The sequence below is a fragment of the Corvus moneduloides genome, chromosome 2, assembly GCF_009650955.1.
Source record: "Corvus moneduloides isolate bCorMon1 chromosome 2, bCorMon1.pri, whole genome shotgun sequence".
Lineage (NCBI taxonomy): Eukaryota > Metazoa > Chordata > Aves > Passeriformes > Corvidae > Corvus > Corvus moneduloides.
The window spans coordinates 6,291,480-6,309,690 of record NC_045477.1 but is presented as its reverse complement, the minus strand read 5'-3'; the positions used below and the strand labels follow the sequence as shown (position 1 = coordinate 6,309,690).

Below are 18,211 nucleotides of genomic sequence, written 5' to 3'. Positions count from 1 at the left end.
TATTCTTTATTCAGTAGCTGATCAGATAACTGTTAAATAGGGAAGATGTGTGCAGAAGGTTTTGCAGATTATCATCTTCTGGGTAGCTACAAATCTCTCGTGGTAAATGAAATGGCAGAAGGTTCCTATGTGGCCTCTTGAAAGCTTTATATTGCACAAGAAGAGAGGAAATTATATTCTTTTACCACACTGCAAGCATTGACATGATGAGGTGCAGTTAGGCCAGGAAAGTTAAGACAGTTATGAAATCTTTTCCTTCTGGAACTGTTGTTATTAGTCAGTTGCAGTGAGCTGCCTAACTTGGAAGAATAACCTTAGCTCACTTGCAAGTCCATTGTATAGAGATTGTGATAGTGTCAGATCACCTAAATTCTTCCTCCACAGGGCACACATATTTTAATATGTTGTGATAAACTGACAACAAACCTAAAATTACATTTTTTAATCTTTAATATTACTTTTAATGTGAAATGGATATTTTTGTTTTAATGAAGAGAGGAGGTGTTGTAGTAGTCCTTTTCCTTCTGAAAAAGAAAGCTAGAACATGGAAAATAGCACAATGTTCATGGGTCTGAGTGGCTGCAAGGGGAGAATTTCTTGAAAAGGAACAGAATGACAGGAATTACCATGTCTTTTTTATAAAAGAGTGTTTTGTGTAAAGCACCAGGAGCTTCCAGCTTTCTGAGGGCTCACATCCTGGAAGGACGATGCTCTTGGTGTGCTGTGCTGATGTTTGCCGACCTTCATGAATTGTTTTCTTCTGCTTGTTATGTGGTCATGACTATATCATTGATATGATTGTACTGATGTTTTTAATGCATTGACTCACCTCCTGAGTGCAGTTTAGGGCCTCATTTTCTTTCCTGTGGAGTGTTCATTTTCACCGTTTGTGTGTCCAGCATCAGTAGAAAGGTCTGAAACAGGAGAGCTCTCTTCTGAGTTTCAGCTCTAGCACATGGGAGAATGCATGTAATTTGATGCTACACTTACAGAGGTGCTGCTTTAATAGAAAGTAAAAGAAGCAAAATTGGGCGATCAGTTACTAAAACATGAGCACTCACTTTTCGCAGAAAGAAAAAAGTGAATGCAGCAAAATGGCTGAAAAGATGAGACCACTTCAGCCTCAAGGAAGTGGTAGATAGAGTCTTTTGGGCAGATAATCAAAGGGACCAATGAGTGTGGGAAGTCTGTTTCCTCAAAATCTTGAGTAATTGAAAGAAAATGGTAGTTTATCCCAATGCACAGAAAAAATAGGACACATGTAATAAACTAACAAAGTTGGTTTTTTTAACAGTCTGAGATATCAAACCTCACTAAAACACCAAAACAAGCAGTTGCTATAAACATAAATCATAGAGGATATCAATGTGGGAGAAACAGGAAAACAGTCATGAAAGCAGGTGCAAAATGAAATGAGCAAGTTGTGAGAAATCTAACAAAGCAAAAGTGTTTAGAAATGCACTAGATGAAAGGCCAAAATAAAGAAATTAATCATGAATAATGAGGACAAGGCTAAAGTAATTGGTGTTTTATCCGACAGTGGAAGACAACTGGAGTGCTGTTCCTAATGGAGGGGGGGTTGGGTGTGGGGGTGTCACCCTGGTAAACAACCACAAATGGAGACAGATCAAAGGACAAAGACAGGAAATTTACAGATGTGCTCTGCAAAGAAGCTGAAGGCACCAGCTTCTTTGGTTTTGCTTTCAAAAAAGAAGTCAGTATGACTCTGATGAAGAGTTATTTTCCAAGTTGAATGAGGAAAATGATTCCCTGAATTAGTGGCAAAGACATTTAGCGGAGACACTCTGTAAATGTGTGGGAGGCAGTGACTTCACTTATTCAGCTATTTCTGTTCTATGACTTCCTTCATCCTGGCTTTCATTCAAAGCGCTTGATTCCCATGGCAGAGGGAAATGGACAAGGTGCTTTCCTTACATCTCCTCATCCCCTATCTTTCATGGACCCCAAACCAAATAATATTCACAAACTTTCAGTGCCTGCTGTGAAGGTGGAGTTCTGCCATCCTGAAGTACATGACTGAACCTCATCTCCGTTGTCAGAGCACCCACCCCGCGAGGTACAAACGGTGCAAGAGCCGTGTCAGAGAAGGTCAGATTTTTCAGTAGCATCAGTTGCTGGCTGAGCAAAAAGTACCACATAAACATATTTTCCTTTGACACCTCTGCTTTGTATTCCAATAAGATTTTTGACATGAAGGAATATATAGGGACATTAAGTTGAGAAACTATCCATATACTCTCAAATATCAAAACTTTTTTGTTATGCTTTTTTGTCTTGCTTTGTTGGATCATGCCTTAAAGAAACAGAAGTTTTCCCCAGATTGTAGGGTAGTGTATCCTATTTAATAATATCTTTGAACTGAGTTATAGCTGACATAATAAACTTTCTAGACAGATTTCAGTACTTTTGTTCTAAAATTATTGCTTGATACTTAAGAATCTCCTCAGGTAACTTTCACAAGACATTGTTCTGTTCTGCGTGACTTTTATATAGTCCACCTTGAGGATCTGTTGCTCCTCATCCTGTCACAGGAGATGTCTTTACAGGTATAAGATGCAGGGTATAAAAAGCCAATAGAATCTGTGAATCCAAGGCGTTTTGCATTCTGATTATTGTACCTCCTCATTGCCAAAAGCCTTAATTCATGGGGGAAAAAATTTCTCCAAAAGTCATCAGTTAATTCTGGAACCATATGATTCATTGCTGTCCTAATTTGCCTGGCATTTAGTAAACAACATGAAAAAAGCTACTGATCCAGTTGGATGACAGCATGATAATTCATAAACTTCCTGTTTAGTCAAACTTCTCACTTTCTCAGACAAACGTATGCTTGTTTTTGTGCTCGGTCCTTCAGGAATTAATTATTCTTTTACTGGTACATTACCTACTAACTCAAAAAACCCTAAACATAATTTGATGCCAGTGAGGAATATTGCCCTTTATATATTTGTCAAGGGTGTCTTAAAGCCTAATAACCGTGATCAGGAATGTGTGATAAAATGTGTGAGAAGAAACAAATGTGGAGGACTACTGAAAGAATAATTATCCACTGTATGAGTACGTGTATTTCTATCAGATTTATGTAATGTTGTTCGTGAAAGCTGTGCGTGGATCCATGCAATTTTTCCCTTTCATGATTGGGAAGAGGCTCAAGAGGATTGTGGATTTGCCCCAACAGTGAAACAAGGGATGCCTCCAGTGGAGAAATTCTTTGTTAGTGTAAAGTTAATTTGGGTAGTGCTGTGCCAATCTTTCCAAGTCCTGTAGGTGGAGAGAGAGTGTGATTAACAGTCTAGGAGAAGCCACCTCAAGTCAGTTTCTAGATTCACAGAGGGGAAAAAGCTTGTGCACACAAACATACATAAAACCTTCCCATGGGCTGGCATTATGTTAATCACCCACACACACAAACAGAACAGTTTTTTTGGTTTAAATCCTATTTCTATCAAGGAACAAAAAAATCAAAAAGGTTATAAAACTTGTTTGTTTTGACCTGTTACTGAAGACTGAAATCTCACCACTACCACCCAAATAGGTGGAAATGTAACACTGCCAGAGCATCCCAATCTCAAAAGACAGATCCATTCAGCTTGATGGCACATATCAGAGTGATTCAGGCTCAGCTGACTCATTTGGACAATGACTGCACCAGAATGTTCAAAGCTTTATATAGCAATGCCTAAAAACATCTCCAGAAGTTGTTGTGTACAGCACAGACATGATGCTGCTCCCAGGCAGCTGCTCTGGGGAGATCAAGAGTTTATTTGTCAGGGTGACCACAAAGACAATGAATGCACACATTTATATAGGAATGAAATCCATGCCTTATTATAATCCACTTCGCTTTTATTGGGTTTGTCTCTGGTATAAAATGAAGATTTCTTTAAGGAAATCTGTGGAGCTAAATTTAGAAGAGGAGTTTACAATGGCATAAGGAAGGGTTTGAGGATGTAATCATTTTGAAAACAATTATGACTTTAAGTGTGAATATTTCTATTTAATAGCATAATTGACAGCTATCTTAGCTAAAAAAATTACATTGCTTCCTTTTTTTTTTTTCCTATTTTTACCTTAAAGTCTCTATTAAGAAGAAAACCACAACCCTACTAGAGTAACTGTTTCATTATAGGCAGCTTACATGCAGAAACTACTTGGACAGACCTTGTAGTCCTTACAGCTTTTCCTGTCAAAAAATGCTCAACATTACCCGTTCTTTCCTTGTGGTTTTATTTTCCTTTCACATAATCTGATTAATATAACTTGGCAGGCTGAGATACTGACAAAGAAAGAAACAACAAAGCAAGGAAAAGCTATAGAATATGTGAGGGGCAAAGGAGATAAGGGTAGACTTACACTTTAAATATAGTTGTGTGTGCTTACTTGCATTCAGCTCTGATAATAAAAATGATCATTGTCTAATGTTGAAAGCAGTTTCCTATGACAGCAAGCTAAAAGCCAGTTCATTTATATACTACTTTATAGCTGTAGCAGTAACATAAAATCTAATTTGTGTCTGATTTATTCAAACTGTGTAGGAAAATTAGAACTTCCTAAGTTTTACTTCTTTCTCCCACTAGTCTCCTATTGGCTTATCCAAGGTCTGGTTTTCTCAGAAGGTCAAACAATTTGAGATTCAAACAGCAGTTCCTCAGATTATTTTTTTTCCGTTAGACATTTGAGTAAATCTTCATCACCCCTCTTTCAAGAACTGCCATCTCTTGATTTTACGCTGGTTTCTTTCATTGCCATTATTTTTACATTCTACTTGTTTCTCAGCTTGTTTCTTAGATGGTGTGTTAAAAAAATTATGATAAACTTATGTTAGACCATGGTGAAATCGCAGACTTATTTTCCAAGCCTCTTTTCCAAAATCTCTAGACAGGACTGTCTTGGTCGGAGCTGTTACCCAGGTGAAACATCCACAGGCTGCAGCTGAGTAATAGCTGGAAAACCTTCCCTAGCATCTGCAACCAGCTGGTAGACCAAACTGTTAGATTTTTTTGTATCAAAATATACCTATTTTAGACAGGACTTGGAGTTTTTTAAGTTCTACCACGAAATTTTCATGAGGCGTAGTAGTCCACAGTGCCTATTTTAGGGGTTACACAGTATTTGTTTCTTTTCTGAAGCAATGTTTAATTAGGGTTTCATCCCACTAGTCAGGCTTGGTGGTACAATTAGTGCTGTGAATTCTCAAAGCTCACAGATTTAAGATCAACAGAGGAGATTGTAGCATCTGTTCTAACTCAAAGAGCTCTTTGGTTTTTAGGTCTGACAGATACAGAGCCAGGAAAAACATTTTTATAATATAATCTGAAAAAAAAAAAGAAAAATTAAACCCCTCCCTTCAACACCCCCCCATCCCCCCCAAAAAAAACCAACCCAAAACAAACAGGATTAAAAAAAAAAACCAAACCAAACCTCAAGCAGTTTCATACTTTATTGGCTGGATTCCTACAGATTCCTAAGTATGTCCCCATAGAATTGGAATAATGGCAAACAGTACATGTTCACATGCGTGCTGATCACAGAGCAGAACCACACCAGCTCCAAGCAAGAGGCTGTACAAACATAGTATGAAAATAATCTTTTTTTTCTTTTTTTTCTTTTTTTAATTTAAAGGTAGGAATTTTCCACACAGGATATCTTTCTCAGAGTCTCAGAGGCAGTAAGGCAACTGGGCAGTAAGTAGCAGCAGAATGTGGTTATGGAAGGAGGTAATTTTTCATGCAGTGTGAAACTAAATATGAAACTGCATTATCACTACATGCTAAAAAATGGAAATGGAACTACCCTGATGTCTGTTGTGAGCAGACCAAAATCAAACCCAAGTGCTTCTCTGTGGAATTTCCAGTTCTTGGATAGTTTTAAAAGACGTTTTATAGTTGTAATACCAATCCAAGAGTAATCGTCAAGGCAACAGGCACATCACTAATGCAGTCTAACCACCAAAACAAATTCTGGCAACATGACCCACATGAGGCTAGCTACCTCCATTGCCATGAAAAGTACTTGTGTTTTGCAATTCTTACCTTTTATAAACTAAAGCAGAGACCTGGGCCATTTATAAAATGGCAATTTTCTCTGCTTAACAGCCATTATGATGTAAGATGAAGACTGTCGTCATTATTACACATTATTTGGTCATATTATTCATGAAATGAGGCTGTTGCATTCTGTAACAAATAAAGATAGATTTCATAATCTTAACAGTTTGCCAAGTAAATGAATATCATAAATGAGACATAGATTCAACTACGGGCATGCTGAATACATGAAAGAAAATATCATAATATCCTATATTAGGAAGCTGCTCTTTGTGTCTGGGACAAATATTTCTAGTGCTAACACATCCATCCAGCTGTCAGCTTGCAGTAATGAAGTAGGCAACTTAAAAAGTACACAATGATTTCCAGCCTTGATGGATTATCACTTAACCCAAAATGCAACGCTGTGCAGATAAGTATCACAATTAGTTGATGGTCTGATAAAGATTCCATTATATAGCTGAGCTCCGGAGAGGCTTCAGCAATGTGTCAGGAATTCAAACATTCCCAGCCTAAGCTCTGATCACACTGGGGGTTTTTTGGTTGGTTTTTGATTTTTTTTTTCTTTCTACTGCATATGAATTATGCAGCCTGACAGCCTCTATTGTAAACTGGCAGTGCAAGAGGTTTTCCAAATTAAGAGTCCCTTCTGCTGGAAGCATCTTTACTGCCTGCCAAGAGCAGCCTTGTCTCTGAGTTTAGCCTCAGACCTCCCCTCAGGTGCCACAGGCTGTAAGGTGCCAGCTCTCCTTCTGCTCAGCCTCCATGTGCAAATAGCAAGGAAGCACAGGCATTTCCAAAGTCCCTGGGAAGAAGGACTGAAGGCATCAGTGTCACCACCTCTGTGTAAAGTGTTACAGCAGAGTCAGTGTGTACTGATGTCACACTGACCATTGTCATCTGACCTTTGGTTGGGTGGTGGCCTCAGGGTAGTGATTTTCAACATTCAGGTGTAAACAGGGTATGAAACTATATTTTTCATACTACCTTCCTACTCTATTTAGGCTTAAATTGTGATTTGCAAAACAATAATTAAAAAAAAAAAAGTAGGTTTTTGTACCTCCTGCTTTAAAAGCCAGAATTCTACTGATTTCAAGAGATTTTGGGGATCTAGTAATTACATCTCTACAAGCAGTTTGGCTTGTAAATTGGTTAAATGAGTTTATCTATCTGGATTTTCCAGTCCAGAGAGAGACAGGCTATTTTTAGTGTATTGCCAGTGCTGCCCCATGAGCTTGACAATGGCCTGCAGATATGCAAAGCATTTCTTCTATGGAAAAACAGGCTGTACTTTCCTTCCTTCCAAGTAAAACCTTACATGTAGCTAAACTCACTAATTTTCAGTGGGGCTATATGTAGTTTGGTATCTTATTTACAGATAAAATCTACGATCTGCTCAGTCCAGAGGGACCTGCTGGGTCAGTTAGCCTAAATTCTTGGCCTAAATTCTTGTATAGTTTCCACTCCCATAGATTTATAATGAGACACAGAAACCTTTATTTTATTAAAGAGCATCCACCAGAGCATATGTAGACTTAATTTAGGACCTGAGGGAATGGAGAATCCACAATCCCCCTTGGCGTTTCTCTTCCGCACTTGGTTATCCTCTCTGTTGCAAACTTGAGCCTTGCTTCTCAGTTACGTTTCTTTGAGGTTAACAACTATAGATTGATTCTTGAAGGCTTCACATTCCATATTCAATTTCTTCTCAGAAGCGAATATTTATTGTAAAGAAGATTCTGTAAATATGCTTTGAAATTTATTCTTGAATTTCATTTGAAGGAATTGAATCTGTGATCTTTAGGATCTTATTAAGACTTTGATTTGGTTTGTTTTAAAGCTGTTGTCAATTGTATCTTCACTGGTGAGTTTTAAGGGAAATATATGGCATTTCTTACAGCAGAGAGAAAGATTAAGCAAATGGTTTCTGTTGAATGTCCTTCACTGTTGCTGTATTTATATGGGATCACAAGGCTTCGTTTTACTTTTTTTAGAGAGGTGTCTATGGTATTTTAAAGGCACTACCAGCAAAAACTGGTATCTTTTTCTTTTGTATTTATTACTGGCTAAGGCAGATTTTGGCAAGTTCTGTGCTGTCAGGGAATTGATGAAGTGCTTCACTGTTAAAAACAAAAGTATACAACTAAATATTGTTATAACTAACAACAAGGACATCTGAAGCAACTGTTCCAGTGCCATGTGGGATGTTAAAAAAAAAAGACTGAAGTGGTGCCAAGTTCTAAAAATGAGGAAAGAAAAGAGAGAGAAAAATGCTTATAGTTTCAAATGTATTGCTAACACCTTTAATAAAAAATGCACGTCTTTCTCACTAACCAGTGAACTAAAGTCATCAACTGTGCCTTTGAAGCTGAAAAGATTACTCTCTCTGCCCTTCGTTTCTCTGACATTCCACTTGAAACACAGTTAATAACTTCCAGTGTGAGCCTCACAAAATGCAGAATTGATACTAATTATATTAAGTTTTTTAGATGAAAGATGACCTTGGTGAAACTTGAAGCTATAGCATTCCCCAGAACAAAAGAAAAATAAAAGCAAAATCTACAGAGAGTGACTTTGGAGATTATTTAACCCGACCTATTAATTTTTGCATGTGAAGTTATTCAGACCATGAATACAAAAAAGGGTATTCTTAAGGTAATTTTTTTCTTAGCATTTTTCAGAGAATTGAAATAAATTGCTGAATCATGCCCCTTTTTTTTCTGCATTAGTCATTTGGGATGTCTTTTCTGTGTCAGACTCAGCGAGTGCACTGTGGAGAGAAAGGGGTGCCACAGTGCTTGGAGGGGCTGGCACGTGTGTGTGTGTAACAGCAGTCAACAAAGCCAAACAGGTGAACAAAAATCAAATGCCAGTGTTTTAAAAGATTAGCTTCAAACACACCTTTAAAGAAAAGAAGTGGAAGAGAAGTCTGGTTTGAAGTCCACGGTCTCGTAATCACAGCTGACTTCATTATTTTTTCGCTGCAAAATGGAGAAAAAGAGAGAATTACAAACTCATCTTCTCTGAGAAATACAGGGTGGAAAACCTTATTCAATAACACTTGACTCACTGTTTGGCTGACTATAAAAGACTGAACAGGGAAGCAGAACTGGAATTGACTGAAAAAATGAAATTCAGAACCAACACAAGGAAGTACTTTTCACTCAAGAAGAAATACAATTTTTCAATAGCCTACCGAGCCAAGTTTGGAATTGGAGGCACTGGGGTCATTAAAGAAGAAGGGAGATACTATTCTGGAAGAACTATGTTAACCAGGATGACTTGCAATGGGCTGAATGGCCTTTTCCTTTTCCCCAAATTTATGTTCTTTTTGAAAAACTTTGATTACAAGTCATCCTGCTGTGATTTAGATAGCATGAATTTGAAAAGAATGTATCAAATCTTTTCAATCAAGATGCTTGGGTTTCTTTCCTGTCTGAATTCTTGCAAGCCTGTAATAGAAAGCCATCAGTCAAGGGAAAGACGTATCAGGAGTAGCAATTTACCTTAATGTACAATTTCCTTTTCCAGCATAAAGGGTAAGAGACAAGGATCCCAGACAACAAAGGCCAGAATATAAATCTTTATGAGAATATGTCAAAAAAAAAAAAAAAAAAAGGAAAAAAAATCCCCAAGACTGACAGTTTGAGGAAGACATTCTGTTTCTTTTATATGATTCTTTTCTTGTGGCTAGCAAGTCTCTACTGTATACACATCAGGTCATGAAGTGCATTCAGCACCCAACAGAGAAGAGACAAGTTTCATTTTAATGAATTCAAAGTGCCATAATGGACTTTAGCATTGACTTTGGACCAGGTCTCTGGACATACTCGATAGAAGCTGTCTTTTAAAACTATATTAATTTGTTAGAGAATGGGAATAGCATAGAAAATGAATATGTAAAGCCTTTCATCTCTTTTTTTTTTCTTTTTTTTTTTTTTTCTGGTGTAGTCTTCTGTACAGAGGAACATTTCTGATGTTTAGGTTTGAGTTTCACTCAATTACTGTAACCAGTGCAGGAATCCACTCTGTTACTGGTCTGAATTGCAAATATTGGGCACACTTTGAGATTCTGTGGCACAACTGCTGCCATCAATCCTGAACTCATTTATCCCCTACAATGCAGTTTTGTTAGTATGAGTGCTGGTTTGCTATTGTGTGTGGACATCCTTATGTCAGACTGTTGTGGGGTTTTGGGGTAAGCTGTGGGGTTTTGAAAACAATAGCAGCCCTGGGTTATTTAACTTTTTAGGGGTTGCCTCATTCCAGAGCCCTTTCCCTCCAGTTCATCTCGGAAGCATCTGTTCCCAATATTCCTGGAGTTAGTAATGCTAAGAAGAAATAAGTCTTTTATTACATTCAGGTTGGCTTTCCTCCACCACAAAACCCTTTGCCAAGTAATTTGTGAGTGGTTTTATAGATTCCAAATCCCTTTGGGGCTTTTGGTGGTGTTGTTATTGTAGGTCCCTGTATTATGTCTGTGGAGAAGTGTGTTAATTGTTTTTGTCTGGTGGAAATCTTCATTTTTTTTTACTTCCTGGTGCTTTTGAGTAGTATTCACTAATTCTTACCAAATCATTTCTGTGGAAAAGTTTGCTTCAAATTGCTACTATGACACTCAGTGATTTCAGTTTTGTTCTCCCATGCAGAATGGGCTTCATTATATTTATTATTAAATGTGAGTGGACTATAGGATTTCTGTGTATTTCTAAATTCTACTCAACCAAATAAACATTCAGGGGAATAATTCATACACAACAGAAATTCACAGTAGTGTGGGCTTGCCTTCAACACTGTAATAAAATAGGTGGCTTGTATGCAGTCTGAAACATCTTGCCCCTGTTACATTTGAAGTGTTATGTAGAAATCAAGAACATCAGGAAAGTTCAAGGGCAGGAAATTTTTTTCTTTTTTTTTTTTAATAGGCAATGCTTGCATGCACTTGTATATAATAACAGGAAAAATAATGCTCATAATATGAACAACACATGGGTCAGTCTAAAACTCATTTTCAAATGTGTTTTATTAAAAAAGTGATGAACTGTTAAGTTGTGTTCTGAAGACAGAACATAAGGAGCAAATTCAAGGGTTTTGGAAGTTAGTGCTGCTCAAATACATTCAGAGGGGTTTGTTTGTGGTTTTTTTTACTCTTTCCCATATGTTTGAGTTGTCTTATGTTACAGGTTACTAAACCTATTAGTTACTGTCCTGGTTTCTAGACTGACCAACTTTCAAAATCCTACCACATTAAACCATTTCGTGAAGAATTCTTTTAATCTCTGGTTGGTTGATACATGCCAGCATTTGAGTTTAGTTCAGTATTTAAACACAAAATCCTAAATTACAATTTTGTCTCTCAATGTTGATGAAATTAAATGTACTCAACAGCTAGCATTTAAACAAAGATCATATAAAACAGTCTTCATTCCTTTGGGGGTCATCTAATTTAGGTTTTGTAGGATTGGACATGCCTTAAACCCTTCTCTGTCTTTCACTGGCTACAGAATGATGCTAATTCTTCATGCTTTCACAAACTTTAGTAGAGAACCCAGGGTAAACTCTTAAGGAGCATTTAAAGTCACAAGTGTCTAAAATTTAATGGATCTGTCACTGGCCAAACACATGGTTGAGGAAGGCAATAGGAAAAAAAAGCTGGATAAAAGAAAGAAAATTAGTGGCTTCTTCTGTGCATAGAAACCTCTCCAATTTCCCTATTGCTGCCCATTTCAACCTCATATTTCTCTATCACACTTTTTCTTATTATCACTCACTTTTTATTTATCTCATCTCGCTTTTATTATTGATTACCTAATTTTTAAAAGGAATTTACTTGGGGTAGTATTGCAGATATGCCGTATTTAAATTGCCCTCTTCATTCAGAGTCAGAATTGACATTAATTCATCGAATTGTGAAGGAGATAAGAACTCTGGACTTGTCTAGTCTGGAGAAAAAGAAGCTGATCCTGAGGAAGGAGAGGAGTGGAGAGGGAAGTGCTGTTCTCTTCCTTGGCACCCAGTGACAAGGAACAGTGCAGAGCTGCACCAGGAGAGATTCAGACTGGACATTAGGAAACATTTCTTTTCCAAGAGACTGGTCAAGCACTGAAACAGCCTTCCTGGAGAGAGAGTGGTAATGCCCCATCCCTGTCAGTGTTTAGGAGGCTTTGGACAATGCCATTAATGAAGGTATTTGAGTGTCAGGTCTGAAGCAGTCAGGCAGCTGAGCTGGATGATCCCTGTGGGTCCCTTTCACCGTGGTTTTTCTGTTCTGTTCTATTCTGTTCCATTGTATTCTATTCATCCCCAGCATTTATATCATGGCAGCCACAGCAGATACCTGATGTTGCACTGGAACTCGCAAACCTCCAGTTGAGAGAGGTTCCTGAAAAGATCTAAGCTTTACATTTAATATCACACATGAAAATTTAGGTCATCTTCCCTGCCAAATAAATTGTAATCAAAGGATTCAAGTTATGGAATAATATAATTTTTTAAAAGGCACACAGACGTTTAGAAGAGTTGCAGTCCTAAGTTTCCCCATCTGTTGCTGGATCCCTTCAATATACGACTTCTTAATGCTTGAAAAAGCTATTTTAATTCTCTTTGTAAGGGTTAGAAGAGGATCTTTTGTACTGTGTTCAAAAGACCAGTGTTGGAAAAGGGCAGTTATTTTAGCCATATTGCAATATTAACAGTATGTTAAAAGGATGGCTTCTGGAAAGGGGAAAAAGGAAAATGGCAGTCAGATAATCTCAGAGTCTTGGTCAGTTGAGAGTTCCAAGAATCAGCTTCATTAATCCTTAACATCCACTAAAACTTAACTTCAGACATCAGATCTAGGTCAAAAACGACTGTGGATGAGTTATTTATTACCAAATGTAGTAAATGGAATTTTCCAAATGGAATGGACACTTCTTCTGTCAAAAAAGCACCTGTTCTTTATTTAATTTGTAATGAATTGACCTATGATAATAAATTCATTCTTTCCATCAACATGTTATATTTTAAGATCTCAGTTTTATCTGCTGATATTTCATTAGCATTAATTACTATCTTTGCATTGCCTGCATCTTGGTGAAAGAAAAATACAGGTAAAACCATGGAAATAAAAGTATGCAGCACTGAAAAAAGTGGGGTTTTAAGATTGTGAGGCGGTAAGTCCCACAAAAACACGTGATGACCACTCGCCATTGTGGGAGTGTGAATTAATCCTGACTGCATTCCACAGCTCTTCTTTCAGCAATCAGAAGGAAGATGAGGTATCAGCAACAGAGCTGTGCGGCGTTGGCAGCACCGCTTACATACAGAGCAGGGCAGGAGCATGGCAAAGAGTGGGACCTGCAAGCTAGCAGAGTGTTACTAGCCTGAACTCTACAGATGGCATAATCTTGTCAGGCCTGGACTAAAAATTAAGAACTTTTTGTCAGTTTTAGATGGCATTAAAAATCTTCATAATTACATGTTAATTGAGTTAGTTTGTGGCTACATCATCGCACAGTATATTCTTAACACTTTTCTAGGTGCCTTCCCATGACCTGATTTCTTGTCTTCTGGACAAGGGACAGTAATCAGGCCGCAGGTACTGCCCTGATCCTGCAAACCCACCCACTTTGTGCTGTATGAGCAATCCCATGGAAATCAGGGAAGCTACATCTGTTTTTTAATTCCAATGCGTGTGTGTCTGTGGGAGTTTAGGACCCTGTTTGACATTAGGGATAAACCCCATTCTTTGAACTTTACTTTAGCAAGTTTATTTAGAAAGTTGTGTAGAAGGCACAGTGCTGTAATCTTGCCCAAATATTCCATTAATTCGATTTTTTTTCCACTTACTCATTGCATACTCAGACAAGTAGAACAAAAATGAGGGTTTTTGGTTTGTTCTTTTTTCTTAGCACCCAGTCTGTGTTATTACAGATAAATAATTTTCATGATAAGCTTAAAGCATTTATATTGTTATGCACTTATCAAGCATTTACTCTATTTGCTCATTTTGTGTAGCACTTCACAACTTTGATAAGGCGTGAATATTAAGATAAGACCCAGTTTCTGTCTGAAGTGTCCGCAGAACCTGCTTCAAAGAAAGAAAAAGTAATGGGACTTCAAATTTTTTACTCATTTTCCAAATATATATCTGAAAATCTGCAGTACCACAGAAGATAATGCTAAATATTGCTGTTGCTAGAGAGCAGTAGTGCAACTATAGTTTTAAGACAGAAATTTAAAACAAAGTAAAACTATTTACTCATCTGCTGAGCATTCGCCATTTCTGTTTCACAGATTTTTTTTATGTAGTGAGAGTATTTAGCAGAAAGGCATGGTCACCTTGCAGTTCATGTAGCCTCTGAAATCACTTTTATGATTAAATTAGGAAAGGATCATAATTTTCAGTGTCAAAGCATTTATTGAAGTCTACCAGAGATTATGCATATTTTTCCTTCACATACTAAAGGGGATAATTCCCCCCTTATCCCTCTTGCCCAGTAGAGCTATTTTCACAAGCCACTTGTAAAACAACTCGAGGTATTTCAGGGCTGTGAAGAGCACAAAAATCTTTCATGTGATTCCTGAAGTGGTATTAATTATTTCGCTACTAGGAAACAAGCGATAGGGTCCTGTGGTGTCACTGACACTGTCACCTGCCCCCGCAGCACTCCCGGCTTTCACTGGAGAGAAGGAACGATTTTCAAGCAAGGAGAGAGGCAGAAACCCAAACAGAAATTATTGCCTCATCACTTCAGAAATCTGGGGTGCACCTTAAGTTGTGCACCTCAGGTTGTGCCTTGCATACTTTGGAAATGCTGCACCTCTGGTTTGGAAATGCTGCGTGGAGTTCTGGTTATCCAGCAGCAAAAAAAGTGATAGAAATGAGGGTGGGGGGAAGCGGGGGGGGAAGTGAGAAGGATGGCTGATCTTTGAAAATGGTGTCTGTGCTAAGAGAGATTAAACATACTAGCACTCTTCACCTTGGAAAAGAGATAGCTGGAGAGAGAGGTGGCAGCAGTTAAATTAAATTAGAAATGACATGAAAAAAGTGAATGATGTGAATACAGTCACCAATGCAGAAAGTTTCTAGTCTCTGGAGTCAAAAAATGGGTGAGTGAGCAAGGGAAACTTTATGTATTCCATTTTTCATTTGGTTTTAAATTAAATTGGACTAGATGGTGGTGTTTTCCCATCTAGTACAGACATTCCTATGTTCTCAGATTTGTCTGCACAGGAAAAAAAATTACAAATGTCCTATTTGTCATCATTTAAATGAAGAAAAACATAACAACCTGAAATCACAGCTTTAATTAATATTAGAAACAATAAAATTCATCAAAATGGGGCTTTCTAAATGTTGGCTAACTGTAGGCTATAAGGCTATTTTTGTTGCAATGTTCTGAAAAATATATTTAAATATATTACTTTAATAACCACAGATAGAAATACTAAAAAATGCAAGATGACTAAATCACAACCATAATACATCTCTACATTCATCCAATCTAGTTAAAATAAATCTTGTAACAGTATAATATATTATTAAAGTATCTTTGGTGTACAGCCAATGTAAATATGCTGCTATCCATAACAGAGTTCACATACCACAGCAAACACAGGTAAAAATCATTTGATACAGATCTTAAAAAATCAGACCAAGTCAGTGATCATTACACAAATCATCAACATTTTTAGACACCACTGTGTCCCCCTTTTTCTCATGAATTTACCCTTCAGAAATTTGTACTGTCTTAGGATATTTTTCAAAGAGGCTTCTACCACTTTTGGCAAAGTGAGGTTTAGCAGGGACGGACAAGGAAAGAGAAAGAGAGAGATTCTAGAGAAACATCTTCATGCAACATGAGAACATTTTTATCATCCTGCCCATTGTGTCTCTAACACTACCTGGAAAATGTGATCTCAGTAAATTGTTTGGAACTCTAAACTAAAACCATTTTTCTCCTAATCGTATGATAAAAAGAAAAAAAAAACGTTGCAGTCTAGTTTGGAGGCTGTCTTGTCATAAACCAGTAAAGCTAGGTTAAGTGGTCTGTAATATTTTGAAAGATTATTTTTGCAAGGTTACATTTATCTGCCTGTGTAAAATGTAAAGGCTAGGACATGGGTAGGATTGAAAAATAGCAAGTGCTGGAACTATTTGTCACTGAAAATAGTTTCTCAAAGGTGCCGTGGTGTATTTTAATTAGGCCTCAACCCTGAAAACATAAAAGTACACAGGCAACTGATTATGCATGTAGCCATAAAAGACTTTTGTGCTTTCCTAAAGGATGTTTTTGAATAAAGCATGTTTTCTTTTGCTGTTACAGAACTTGCAAGTTTTTCCCCTAAATTTAAGCTTGTATTTGTAAGCTAAATAAAAGTCTAATGGTTGCAAAGGAGAGAGAGATGCTTGAGAGTGCAGCTTAATCCCCCCATTACTGCCATCAATAATAGTGATGTAACACATCTTAAGAAAATTAAATACTAATTTGTACTCTTTATTGCCAAGTCATACAGTTTCAAAGACATTATAAAATCATGAAACCAGGTAATGAATTTTCCTCCTTCCAAATAATGCAAATAAAAATTACAGATGAAAGAGGCATTTACCCATCCCACAGTATAATTCACTTTATGAGGGGGAAAAAAAAAATAGCATCTGATGGGAATGCTCATCAGATGGGAGTCTTACTGCTATAAGGGAAAAAATAATTTCTCTCTATGGCCAGCTACTGTGTGAGTTCAGTGATAAAATGACTATCAAACTATTTGGCAATTGCACTGCTGGTGTGTGTAACGAAATACTGCCTGGGTGACTCAAGGTTCTAATAGCAGTAACAGTTCCACAATTAACCAAAGTGATAGGGGAAACCCAAAGAGCATCTGTTACAGTAATGGTGGGAGTAAGGAACATAAAGCAGAGAGAGGGGTAATACAAATTCAGATTTTATAACCACAGATAAAAATATGGAAAATTGCGAGACGATTAAAGCACAACTGTAGCAACCCTCTACCTTAATCCGACGTGGTTAACCTAAACCTTCTAGCAGTATAATTTATTGCTAAAATCTTCCTGATGTACAAACCATGTAAATACGCTGCTGTGTAAGTCACAGTTCATTTGCCACAGCAAACACAGGTAAAACTTTGGGTACGGTTTTTTACAGAATCAGAATAAGCTGATGATTATTACACAAATCTAAATTTAAGCCTAGTACCAATGAAGAAGATCATGAAGTACTTTGGGAATAATTTATACATATGCCTTGTTTTTCCTGCCAAAACTCCAGCATTTTTCAATATTCAGAAGTTATAAAATCCATGAACGGAGCCCTAAAAATGAGAATTGTGTATAGTGGGTTAAAGGAAACAATTAATACTGTGGGGTTTGATTGGGTTTGGGTTTTGGTTTTGCTTTTTCTTTGGGAAAATGTGCTGTGTCATTAGGGACTTTTTATTGGTCTTTTTTCCTCCAGTGATATGCATAAAATTCAAGCTGATTTTTGTGTTCAGGAAGGTCATGGAGCACAGATGAAGCTGCGTTCTGGTTCTTTGGACAGAGCAAGGAGAGTCATGCTGCTCTCCAGGTACCCCTGCTGGAGAGCAGCAACAACACTGCTGTGGTTCTTTAATTTTAATGGAATGTCATTTCTGATTCTGTTCTGCTGAAATGCCTGGTGTGGAACCAAGAAGATACATATCCTAGTCAGTCCACACCTCTCCCTTCGATACATAGGCAGGAGAAAGCACAGGCATCCAGTTATAAATCAGAAACACTGACTTTTAGCCGTGAAAATTTAAATGTGTCTTGATTTTACTCTTCTTTGTCAATACTCACCCATTTATGAGTGAGAGAAGAATGACAGGAAACAACTAGAGAGGTGTCAGTGGGTAGGAGTTCATGATCTGTGGAGACATTTTCATCCAAGTTATTTGGTTTTACAAACCCTGAACAGGCTCTTAGCTTCTGCACATCAGTGGAGGCTGTTGAATAACACTGGCTTAGAGTGCTTGAGCTCTGTGAGTCTAACCTAGTAATTCCATGTATAAAATACTGTGCATGTTACACTGAATATGTGAGGGGAATATTCCAGATTGGATAGTTTGGGTGTTAGATTGGGGAGTTAGGGCGTGTGGGTGAAGAAGGTATTGAGCTGATT

The 18,211-nt window shown here is 37.5% G+C and overlaps 1 protein-coding gene across 3 annotated transcripts in view; it reads left to right on the top strand.

The window, feature by feature from the left end:
* CADM2 (cell adhesion molecule 2) overlaps window positions 1–18,211 on the top strand; it is a 1,080,208-nt gene that overhangs the window by 1,032,111 nt on the left and 29,886 nt on the right. The gene's annotated exons all lie outside the window — the stretch shown is intronic.